Genomic DNA, 13472 nt, shown 5'->3' on the forward strand with positions numbered 1-13472 from the left:
ACCAAAACAATTCAACTTGTCACTATTTTGAGGGAATGCCGAAGCCGCATCGTTCACTTAGCTCTGCCTAAGACGATCGTGGTGTAAAGAAATACAAACAAGCCAGAGCATTTTTTTTTACCCAATAACAGAATGATAGTGAAGTGCATCTACGCCATTATGTACTAGAGGAGAGGCTGGTCAAGCAAGATTATATGTAAAATAACCACAAGTAGTGAGGATGTAGAAAATAGAACAATGGAGGGTTTGTTTTACTGGCTATATGGCAAATTTGACATTGAAGATGATGTTAGAGAGGAGAAGACTACCACTCAATTTGAACATTGAGTTGAACAATCAGCTTTGCAACCCACACAATCGGTACTTTTTCAGAACATGCGCAAAGCTTTGGGCTGCTCTAAAGAGTTACTGCAGTGAAAATTGGCCTTAACATGAAAATAACTTGACCAGGAAGGAATCAAATAAAGTCAAACAAAAACAAAACCCCAACATGTAGATATCAAGACAAAACAACTGCTGTGATGTGCAGACTGATCTCGGGTAATACGTATTGATTATGTGAGGTGTGTGTTTGCCAATATCTGTGTGTAATATGTTAAATGTGCTCTGTGATCTTTTGGGAGACTTTTCACTGCAATCAGGGACTTTGCAAAGCTGGCAACTGCTGCATGAGGCACAGGCTTCCCTCTAGAGGGTAAATTAATTAAATGCTGTGCAAGAGTAAAATTTCCTGCAATTAATTTGATTAGATTTAAAGATGTTCCTCTGAGTGTGTCAATAAAGTATTGTCTGATTTGCAAACAAGATTTTCTCAAACTCCTAAACCGCTTCATGTGGGTATAAAATAAACCCACATCAAAAGCCATCACACACACTGTTGTCTCTGACAATCACAAAGCACATCTAATCAATCTGAACAGCTACCACGTTTTGAAATTACAGCCTGTAAGCTGTAAAGGCTTTTCCCTTTTTCTCCAGTCATCAATTTCAATTTCATTGTTTTCAGCTGTCTTAGTCAAACAAGCTGCTCCAAAAAAAAATATGGTTTAGTGTATCCAGATCCCTTTTCCATAATTACAAGCTGTTTTCATAAGTGATGGTGGGAAAGGCGCTTACGTAATCAAGGTGATTATAATTATGCTGCAGTAGGTGAAAAGTTCATAATAATAAATCCTTTTTAAGTAACATATAAGAGATTTTTGCTCTTTCATTAATAATCACATGGAATCAGTTAAGGGTTAATGTGACTACTTTAAACACTGACTTATAATAATTTGAACCAAAATACAGTTTTCTCCCATTATTATCACATTTGAAATGTAGGCACTAGTTTGTTGTTTACATGCACACATGCATGGTGGGAGTCTTATTTGGCTCCCATTTGAGACATTGAAATTTTTTTTTAAATTAATTCGGAAGCAAACAAACTTGTTTGTGTCCTAAACAAACCCATCCATGAACAGTCACACTCAATATGGGTCAGAGTCATTATCAGAAGCGACCAAAGAGGGACTGAAACAGAACGAGGTCAGATAGGACTGCTTTTTTAGTGGCCACTCTGCCAGGCCAAAATAGAGGAAAGAAAAAAAAAAACTCGACCCACATGCCAAATCTCTGCCTCCCTGTCATGCCAGCATACACAGCACCTTCCTCGCTGCTGATAGGAGAACCTCTACAGCACAGATAGGATCACACCTATCATGAAATACATACAAAACAACTGACACAACTGTGGAGGAGGGGCTTCCACTTATACCTTACAGCTATGTGGGTTTCGTGAAGTCCGCTGGCAACACATTATAACACATTTTTCTTATGCATTTGTGGCATTTAATTGGAGGGATTGTAATTTCTAACTCTGTTCATGCTCTGCTCTAACAACAGTAAACAGCTCGTGCTTTGAGGGTATGACAAAAAGTGTTGGCACAATGCAGTTCACGCCAAAGCAGAAGAAAAATTTGGCAGCCTGATTTTGTCTATAACATTATTGGCAAGAGTTTGACCTAGATAGACAGATACAGATGTTGACATCTGCCAAATGAAAATAATGTAATTAGACTGCAGGGTTCCTGAGGCTATACTGTAGATGCTGGTCAATATGTGTGTATTTAGGAAGTTAACACAAAAATTTAGATGGGATTTGGGCTAACAGTGTGTGATACTACAGTTGTCAATTTCTTATATCATTTAAAGAGTAAATTGTGACAGTAATTAATAGCACAATCAGCTAAATAGAAAAAAGAAAAAACAGAGGAAATAAAAAATAATGAAGCTGCTGTATGAGGCAACGTAGATAACCTCACTTAGAAATATTAAGAGTAAACTTTTTCTAGGCTTTACGATACTGTTAATTGGATATATGTGGATACCGAACCTACCTTTTTACCATGGTAAATTACAGTAATTTCACATATATAGATATATTAACAGCACATCAGTTATTTGTGTATTTCGGTTACACACTATTACACTACCTTAAGCACAGCAGTGGGGAGCAATCTGCAATAGTTACACCAATCTTACTGCTACAACCCTGTTGTTGGAGACGCCTGTAGGAGCGACCCATAGACCGTCTCACTGCTGCCATAGCAACCAGCTAAAAAAAAAAAGCAGCCTGACCTGATGTTAATATGATTTGACAAGCAAGAATGTGCATGTGTGTGTGGGCGGGCGTTTTATTGAGAGTATATACTGTTCTTGTGCGTGCATGTTCTCGGCTACAGTCTGTGTGTTACACTGTGCATGCGTGTCTGTGTTTGTATGTAAAGCTCTTTAACGCCTCAATGTGTCGTTGCTATGCTTTTTAGCTGAGACTTAAACAAAAACGAGAATGGAGACAGCCCTTAGTATTCGTGTTCAGGAGGTTGGAAGGTTTGTGAGTATGTGGCACTTAAATTAAGCTCTGCTTCCACGACAATCCCTGCAATTTTGGCCATTCGCACATTTTTAAACGTATATAATCCAGAGCTTTTCTACAAAATGACCCGAATACATCTACAGGAAACTGATGGGGTTGGTGATCAATAATTACCCCCCACCCATTCATGCACTCCCATTTTTAGGCTCTGACACAGCACAAGGGAGGTCGGTCGTTCTGGTGCATGTATCAGAAATTAGTAAGTGTAACATTTGTGACCCATAAATAATGGACTCTCAAACTTCTAAAAGGAAAATCTCAATATTTTTTTAACCTGGGTCTTCTCCTCAACCGTACAGCCATGCATCTTCTTTGATTGAGGAATTGTCTCACCCTCATAAAGGAATCCCTGCCCCCAGATGCAGCTACAGAAACATACATTCATTAGCTAATCCAAGTGCTAAATTCTGTGTTTACATTCCATGTCTCAGAGGCAAACAAAATAATTTCAGTAAAATTGAGATTTATTTGGAAAGCTTTTAGAGGCTAGCGCTGCTTGCCACAGTAAACATAGTTTTCCTACAGTTGCATTCCTCTAATCTTTACAACGGATAAGGCAAGTGCAAAGCTGATGGGCTGCACAGCCACAATGGTTGCAATTATGAGGATTACAGCCAGGTCAAAAAATGCCATAACTTCTGTTGAAAGCTAGGGTAAACATTTTAAGGTTTGTTTGTTTGTTTCTGCATGACTGGGGCAACATTTCCATTCTAACATTTTAATATCTATTTAAGTGAGCTGAGACTAAACCAGACTAGCAGACAAGCATTGAAAAGCCTTATCTAATCAAAGGAAACATTGCAGGTTCTTTCAGAGAGAGAGCAGAGTTCCTATCGGGTTTCCTACAAATGCACATAAGCATGCTTGTCTTTTTAGATGGTGGGAGGCCTGATTCAGTAGCTTAGAAATCCTGCAGGAAAAGTTACTATACCAGCATTGGCAACAACTGCCTACACTGCAAAACATCTGAGAAAAAAAGGTAGATCAAAAAGAGTCAAAAAGAGAGTCTGACAATAAATTCAGTAAGTGTCATCATAGGCAAAGTGTACACATTTAACTGTAGTTACAACCAGTAAATACTACCATATTTCTTTATTTTCTTGAACAGGTCAGCTGCTCAAATCATTTTTTTGTAATAGCGAAATGTGTTGTAGTGGTTGGTAAGTTTACCATGCAACTTGGTGATGAGTGGCGATGTTGAATTTTGCTAATAGTTTAGCCTTCTGCTAATTCAATTTCATGTTTATATTCATGTTTACGCTCAGAGTTGGACATATGCTTGTGCTCATCTGCTGTTAAGGTTATAAGACAGAGAGGCAAAAGCTGCAGGAGGAGGGCTGTATTTTGAAATTCTCGATTTTTTTTTTTTTTTTTTTTTGCCTTTTCCAGGTTTCTGCCTACCTCAGCCTTAACTGGTTCTGTTGATTATACATTTTCCACTCTATTCATCAACGTGTTCCTGTAAAACTGCATGCAAATTAAATTGCTGATTGAACATCAGTGGTAGAAACAGACTTATTAAGCCTTTTAGTATATCTCACTTTCAGTTTTAGCTGACAGCGGATTTTCATACCTATAGCTAAAGGTAGTGATCTTCGCTTTCCTCCAACCAAACTGCTGCCATAGCAATACTGTCCCTTTTTTTTAACATGAAAAACACTGCTATATAATCTTGGTATATAAATTTGCCAAGAAATCAAGTTTCTAAGCAAAATTGCTGTGTGTTATGTGGGCCTCTCTAATTCCTCATCCCTAATAAGGAAGCTGGATCTCTTGTTTACATTATAATTTTTAAAAATCAGGTTACAGCAGATAATAACAAGATTACATAAACGTATGCAAAAGCACTGACAATGACCGACAATCAGCCAACAAGCCCTGCTTCAATGCCGTGTCCTGTTTTGTTCTACTCCTGTGGACTACTGCTCCCTGATCGAGCTGCAATTTGGTAAATTAAAAGGTGATCAAGGAGATTAGAGTAACTACAGACTGTCACTTCCCATTTGCCACACTATCACCAAAATAGCCTCTCAGACAGAATGAAGAGCCTTTCATCGAATGTTACTATAGCAGTGGCTGTCGAAACTGCCAGCAACAGTATTTTAAGATCAAAACATCTTACTGCTTGAGCTCTTGTGTATTCCACACATTCAAATGTACAGAAGATAAATCACTAATTACTTTCCAAGGTACAATTGCTCTTCGATAATCTGACTTGTATCAAAGCATCTACAGGCTTGGTACCATTACGGTATGATATTAAAGATCATACAAATACAATGCATGTGGCAGTTATCTAGTTTTAAAATAGTAGCCTTCAATATTTTATTAAAATTGCAAACAAAAGCAATGAGGTTTGGTTTGAAAAACTATTTTTCCCAATTAAACAACACGGTGAAAAACAGCTGTAAAGAAAAAACTTTATGTCGTAGCTATAATTTGAATTATGATGAACCCATATCAGCTAATGACAAAAGTTTGCATGTTCTCCATTGTGCTTCCTTAGGGTTTTTCTGCAGATGCTCTAGCAAATAGGCTGCAGCCCCCTGTGACACTCTGTAGGTTAAAGCAGATAATCGGTAATGGATGACTGGGTGGATGGAACTAATGACAACAAGAGAAGACAAGAAATGTATAATTATGAATATTGGTTAAAGTGGATTTTTTCCATTAAATTTGTTCTTTTGTTGCAGAGGTAACTGCTTAAAAACTCTGCCAACGTTTAGGCTGTCTACATGGCATCCTAATGTCCTCTTCCCCTAATCTGAATAACACTAATGACTGGCAGATGATGAAGTCAGTAGCCAGCAAGTGGAGTTTCTAGCTCCACTATGGGTATTATTTCAGGGAGCAATAAACTTTCTTGTAAGTCATATATTCAGCTTAGAGTTTTATAACTTGCCACAAATTCTGGGTGTCCATAATGAGTTCTCCATGACTACATTTTGTAGTGTATTAGTAAGTCTACACTGCAAGTAAAGTTTCCATTCTTCCAGTGTAGCTTTGGATGCTTCAAAGCATGATTAATGCAATGTACACTAGATGATTGGCTAGGTAATGGACCTTAACCTGTGTGGGAACCCAATTAGACCACACTGCATACAACATATCTACACCTCTGACAGCTTCCAAGGACACTGAAAAACACCTTAAGCCTGGAAATATTATAAATTGACTCGTCTACCACTCCACCACATCAGTCAGGTGAGTTGTAATTGTTAATTCAGCAATAAAGTAAGTATTTTAGCCTTCCTTACATTCACAGTAAAGCCGTGCACAAAAGACATGACTACATATGAGCTGAATTGCTTACATAGGTCTTCCCTCTTTCCTTTCCTTATCCATTATCTAACCTTTTTGCAAATTCCACTGCTATTTTTTGTTGTTGTGTTCCAGTCAAAGTGTTCTCTTCTTTAAAACAGAGCATCAGATTGGATTCCAGCAGGAGTTAATCAGAAATGCTGCATGGTGCTCAAATATGACATGTTTTATAAGCTGGGTGGAAAATAACCATCAGCCTCCGGCCTCCAGACAAAATGCTGGCAAATATCGACAGAAACTGGTACGTGCATCAATCAGCCACTTTGGCAGACACCCGGTCATTATGTGATACCATTTCTAATTCTAAAAATCTTTAAACTGTGTGTGTGGGCTGTCAGTTTGACAATACATTAGTGGTAGAAAGAAGAAGTTATCTGATTCTTGTTCATGATATAAAAGACACAACGACAAACCTGCAACCGATGCCAAAGCCCATTGGATCTACCCGCTCTGTGGGTGTAAGGACGATGTTTTGTTGCCAGAGCAGGACAGATGTGAACACTGCTGGCTTAGCTGGCCAGAGTTGAATCACAGGTCAGCTGCACAAGACAACACCAGCAGCAAAGGATACAGTGAATTGGCCAAGCATGGTAGATCTGCTTGGAATTATTTGACAGACTCCCTGCTGGGGTCTAGCTGGTCTCTAAAGTGTCACAACACTGCCAGTGATGAGTGCTGGTTAAGTGCCTTGAAGCCTACAGTACCCCTACTGGACCCCATCCCTCTGATTCTGCTCTGCAGCATCTACCAGACTCTGTTTTTTATTCTGTCTCATGGTAGAGAAGGAAAGAGCGAGTTCTCTTGTTTTTGCAAAATAATAAAGCTACAAGTCAGGTTAGACAAGCTTTTGCTATCTGAACTGTAATGACTTGCTGATTTATTGTGTCTAAATCAAGGCAGTTCTTCCATCTAATGGTACATAATTAATGTAAAAACAAGAGCAAACACATCAAACATGCTCTGTTGCAAGAAACTGCAAGCAAAAAAAATAAAATAAAATCTTGACTGTAGTCTTGTGTAAAATGTGCCGTTTAAAATTGGTCCTGGGTATATTTTGCCATGACAGAATGCTTGTACTTCATGACATCATATAACATATTAGGAAATTGGCTGTCAAAATTCAAAAATAGGAACCATTTTGAAAAGATGATGGGAAACTAAATTGATATTGATTTCTTATGTCATTTCTCTTTTCTTTTCCTCTTTGCTATATCTTTAAGAAAGCCACTTTGTGTTTTGTTTTTGTTTCTGCATCTGAGTGAGCAGGGCTGTAGAGTGTAACCAAAAATCTGTCAAGTGTGACTAAACATTGTCATTGGTCACAACAGGGGAGCCTGACATTTAGCAGGTCTGTCTGTGTGTTTTGTGCAACCCACTTAGATGAACAGATTCACTGGGATTCAGGTTAGGTAAATCTGACATTAGAATGCCATATTTCACTTTAAAATTAACTTTTTTTTTCTCACCCACCTGTCTGAGCTGAGTGGAGACTAGAGGCTTCTCTGTGCGCAGCTTTATGTCAAGTAGTAAATGCCAATGAATGTGAAGCTTTCATGGAACTTTGGTAAATGGTAGCGTCAAAAGATGCCTGCCCATTTACGGAACAACAGGGAGTGATAGCTTCAATTACTTTATGTGAAGTGTTTCGGGGACATCTGTGAACTGTAGCTTACAGTTACACTGTACCCTCTAAACTGCCAGTGTCTCTGCATGCACATCATTCACGCTGCGCCACATAGCACCAAAAGTAAATTTTCTACCTGTGGGAAACACTGAGCTATGATAAATGGCTACCATTATTCATTTACTGCAACGATTTCAGCCAAAGCATAGCTTTAGAAGAAAGCTTTTACTGTCAGAGCATCGACATGAAATGTTAAAAAAAAGTACAACTTCCCCAAGAAACTCGTCCTGTGTCATGAAAGGTGGGTGGCCACCAGAGCAGGCCTCTTACTGCAGCATTTCAGCACCGAGGAGCAGTGGGGAAAGATAATAAAATTTAACACTGCTCATAATATAGCCAAAGAAAAGCTATAATTTACTAACTTAATGTCCTAGATTACCTTTATGAAAAAGAACCACTCAAGTGTCCAAAGCATCAGCACCATTATTTCTAAATACAATTGTTATAGTGTTAAAAAATTATACCAATGTGTATGGGAACTGACAAAAAAGGTAGTGCTTAATGTGTATTATTTAAATTAAAACAGCCTGCTTATTTTTTTTTTTTTTTTGCACCTATATTAAGTGCTGGTGCATCTAATGATAAAGATAGCTGCACTTGTGTAACCTGTGTAAAAGGTTAGTCTGGTATCCTGGTAAAACTGGTTTGTTGTGTTTGCAAATTTTCTGCTACACAGCATTGATATTACTGTATATTTTAAGTCACAGGAAAAAAGGGACCATTCTTATAATCATTCCATCTCATTTCATTCACTTACAAGCAAACAAGATTTGCAAATCTGGGATTTAATTTGTTCTACATATTTAGCAGAATCCAAACATTATGTACAGTCGCGTGGCAGATTTTTTAAAAATCCTTTCTCATGCTCATTTCTTCTTTCTGCAGCGTAGAATGTTGGTTGAGTCTTGTGCAAGATATATCCTTGTGCTGCTGGGTCAGACCATGATGAATCGCTGTTAAATTTTGTTCAGTATGCTTTTTTACATGCTGCAGTTTTTTGTATGTGGTAGCATTCCTACTGAGAATCCATTTCAAAATGGAACAATTTTGTGTTGAGTAATCCCACTTTATGATAATTATTGGTATGAATACATTCAGGCTGCATATTTGAATCCAGACAAGCACCCATAAAGAATGATATTTACACTGTCAATAGGATGGGCACAATAATTAATGATTATTTTGCATTTTTATGATTTCAGAAAATCATTCAAACTAGTACTTCGGTAGAAATTTCGAGGTAAGTGCAAGAACCAGTGCACTGGATTGAATTAAGGGTTTGCTGATATTGTGTTTAAGAGCTCAGTCATTGCTGTTGAATATCACTGTTAATGCTCAGTTTATCAGTCTTACAGCAGCTCTTGACTGGGACTGATAGGTATATAACTCTCCATAATTCTCAGTAATTGCTCATTACATCAAGCAGACTTGGTGTCATATGTTTGATCTTGCCAAGTAACTCTAGTGGCCTTATACTGCAACGCTGTAAATTGCTGTAATAGCGTATGAGAGCTGCCAATTAAATATAAAGTATATATGCTTTCGATGTGACACGTAGAATGAAAACAGAGGCAGAAAGCTTTCAAGAAAAGAAATCCAGTGAGTCGCCACTCCGAGATTCATTTACTCTTATATTTTTTTAGGTTAAGAACAAGTTGACATCAAATACTACTAACTCAGAATATCCTCCACTTCACCTCGGCAATATGGAGTTTTACACATTCCCTGTGAAGCCGTGCTTCTGGTTTGAAGTGCTGACACCTGAAGTAGGCTGACGTGTCCTCACCACTCACTTCCTCTTATCGGGGACACACAGGCAGCTTCCTCACACAGCAGACTGGACCAGCAATGCCACTTTTAACCTGCTTCCTCAGACTAGCGCGGAGGTGTTTTCATATGCCTCACGGTGATTCAAAGTGAATTAGTCCTCTCTGTGTACAACACGACTGTATTGGTACTGTGAGCTGCAGTGACAGGAGAGGATTCTGGGATTAGGGGGGACAGACCACTGCACCAATAAACAGGGCAGGACGCTAACCCAGTAGCCCACTGGCAAGCATTAAGTTCATAATGAGCATATTGACAGGTCATTTTCTTCTGAGGCTAGATTGTTTGGCAAGTGGTGGTATCAAATCAGAATGTAACACAAACTAACTGCAGGAAGCAATTACAAAACACAAAATGTTATGGCTTTAAAGTAAAGAATACTGACATTTGAAAACAAAGACTGACAGATAAATACAAAAGCAGAGGATAACAAGCTGAAGTGACAGAAAAGCACAGTGTGCGGTGATGCACAATTTCAGCAATTTTTCATTATAGTTCTTAACTGGAATGAACACACGAGAAGGTAGGAGTGCAATCCATTATGCCTGGCTTAAACATCACTGAATGGAAAATCTAAATTTCAAAATCTCTAACCTGGTGGGATGAAAGATTAACAAACCTAGAAAACTGTTCCACGGTGGTTCAGATCAGAGAAAACATCTTGCAGCGATGGCCTCCTTTCGATGCAACTGGAGCTCTGAACAATGGCTGGTTTCCTGCCAAAGTGCCTTGTGAGTTGACAAACCCACCACCACCTACTGGCACATAAAGTAGCTAGTGGTAATTTCTAACCCAGTTATTAATAGGAGAGAAAATATTCTGATCCCAAACTCTCGTATCAGCAGCAGCAAATCTGCATTTCAATTTTTCGAGGATATTTATTCAAATCATCCAGGTTCAGCACAAAGTTAATGTTGTTTCTTGCTGTACATTCAGCATATAATTATTGGGAAACACAGGGGGATTCACAGTCTTGATGGTTCAGAGAACATTTAGAAAATACTGTGAATGCACATCATTAAAAACATATTTTCGCTAAAGTAGCAAATCCGTCTTTAGGAGGATATTCAGGGCCACTGCTGATGCTGATTTCTGCCATTTAGCTCTGGCATTACGACAAACTTGATGATGCCAAGTAGGTCATTATTAAAGCCAACCTGTGTCAAATAGCATTTGCTATGTATTTTTAGCACATTTGTAATGTGACTACCAGATGGCTGGTACACACTGCACTATGCAATGATTAATAAATGTTACTGAGTTAAACAATCACAGGAAAGTGTGAAACAACAACACAGAAAAAACTATTGGAAGACTCCATTGTCCTAAACCAGCTCCATCTGGTACTCAAACAAAGACTGTTGGGGTCACTTTATGCACAGTTGGTGCAAAAGTATTACAGGTTATTTTTATTATCCATTTATAGATCTCCTTTATATTGTCAGGTAAGGCATCATTTAGAGTGGCTGCACTGAAATCATGAAGATTAAACAGTTTAAAATATATCCATTAAGGCTATAATTTAGTGTTTGCTCACTGGCATTAATGACTGTGTTGTTGACAATAGGATTCACCAGCCTCACTGGTGCTGAGTCATACATTTACACACGGCTGCACAGTGCCATCATCTGGCTGAAGGAAAGCACATTCACATCCCTCCAGTAACCAAGTACAACCACTCAGCTTGGTTTATGTGAGGAGTTTAAAGAATCACTGTAGTCTGTATACAGCTGAGATGTTTTATAGTCTGTTGTTCAGTGTTCAGTGGAGTTGGATTTTGGGCTTCAATAGGACATAGCTGTTTTTTTTTTTGTTTTTTTTTTAAGTAAATGGCTTTTATCTACATATTGAAAACTAAATATGTTAAATTTTGCAGTACTCTTTAAGTTTTTCAGCTTAAAGTGTGTACTTCCTTCATTAAATAATCATTAAATCATTATCTATTTAAATAATTTAGTTTGTTTCCAAGAACTTTGCATGCCGTGCATATTTCAGTTGGCAAACAAATACAGAATGCACTGTTCCTTGACTCACACATAAAATACTTTTTAAAATTTGAAATATATATGCATGTGTCACCTATATATAAATATTATATAAAAATATTACAGGATTGTCTCTTATGTCTATCAGTTTTCATCCCATCTGCTTTTCAGTCTTCTGAGATGCAGCTTCCGCTGACAGACATCTGTTTTAAATAGATTAATGCAATAACAAGGTGAGCGCTAGCTTATTATGAATAACAATGGTGGTGCTTGTGGCAAAACTTGTTCACAAAGAACCTCTTTGGTGCATTTCTGTCAGCTGACTAAATTTTCCAGGAACTGCAGCCATCCTGCAGGCAGACTGTTGTATGGCTTATTTTACGTGGGACAAACTTTCCAAACACGGGCTTTCAGTCAGAGGACCTGAACTAATTTTGGACTCCATACTGATTAAACAGCACACTGAATAGCCTATTGTTCAAAGTGTTCTCATTTTGTTTGCGATTTTGTGATTATTGTCGGTCTAAAATTAAACATCTTTCATTAATGTTAGCAGACTGAGCTGAGATCAGAATCTACAGTTGCTACAGTTTGCTTGTAACACTAAACATTCTGTTGTCAGGAGATTAGCTGTACATGCCTTTAATGTAAGATATTTTTAATGGACACATTCCACTAGTGGTGATGAAAAATGAATACTGAGCATTTCTATACTTAACATACTTCCCTATGTACTCGAAGCAGACAATTATTTAACAGCACTTTTACTTAATCTTCAGTGTGGTTCATGCACAGACAGTATCAAGACATAATTCAAGTCAACAAACAAAAAACACCACATTTTGTATTAACAGCTCTAGTTTTCTTCCAAAGCATAATCTCAGTAATGATTAAGCAAAGCTGCACAGCTGCAAATGGCTGCACAACATTCCTTACATTGGATCTGCAATGAGCTTTTGATATGCATCAATACATTTACAGTGACATGATTTCAGCTATGGTAAGTTGTTTTTTCAGTAACTTTCCTGTTATATGTCTTAGGCAGTTAATGTGTTTATGTTAACGTCATGTGGCCACTTATTCAAAGTATTTATGCGATCATTAGTTGTGGAAGGTAACTCTATTTATCCAAGTACTGTACTTAGAGCATTTTTAAGATACTTGTACTGAAACAGACCATTTCCATTATGTTCTACTTTACACTGTAAACTCACTGTATTTCAGAGGGAAATGTTGTACTTCTTACTCAGCTATATGGATTTGGCAGTTTTGCCAGACCAGTTATGGCAGATGCTGGCATAGAGACTGTACACAGAGGAGGAAGTCTGAAGGTACTTAGGCTAAATGCAAGCAAACATTTTTTGTTTGTTTGTTTAGTATCTGTGCAAGACAATGAATAAAGTTTACTCTGATCTCTGTATTTGCTATTGACTTTGCATGTTAAGATTTTACATATGAAAAATGTCATCTTGTTGCACAGTGAGATGACTTTTCATAGGTTTGGGTAGTTAAGTATACAAAACTAGCTCCACTGTGCCCAAGTACAGTGCATAAGTGATAGTAATGTTAAAGGATAAACCTGCATATAATGGGTGATGGGATGGACTCCAACAGCATTTACTGTAATACTGCATTTAAGTATAAAATTAAGCTTATTATGCTATTACATTCTGTCAGAAGTTGCAGTAACTTACAACATACTAGGATTAGACATAGCACATATGGTTCTCATACCATA

At 37.8% G+C, this 13472-nt stretch overlaps 1 long non-coding RNA gene across 1 annotated transcript in view; it reads left to right on the forward strand.

Annotated features, from left to right (window-relative positions):
* Window positions 1-13218: 13218 nt before the first annotated feature.
* Window positions 13219-13472, forward strand: part of LOC129349614 (uncharacterized) — a 76702-nt gene continuing 76448 nt past the window's right edge. The window contains exon 1 of the long non-coding RNA XR_008602677.1: window positions 13219-13232. This is a non-coding gene — a long non-coding RNA (uncharacterized LOC129349614). The remainder of the gene's footprint in view (window positions 13233-13472) is intronic.

The sequence above is a fragment of the Amphiprion ocellaris genome, chromosome 9 (genome assembly GCF_022539595.1).
Source record: "Amphiprion ocellaris isolate individual 3 ecotype Okinawa chromosome 9, ASM2253959v1, whole genome shotgun sequence".
NCBI classification, from domain to species: Eukaryota; Metazoa; Chordata; class Actinopteri; family Pomacentridae; genus Amphiprion; species Amphiprion ocellaris.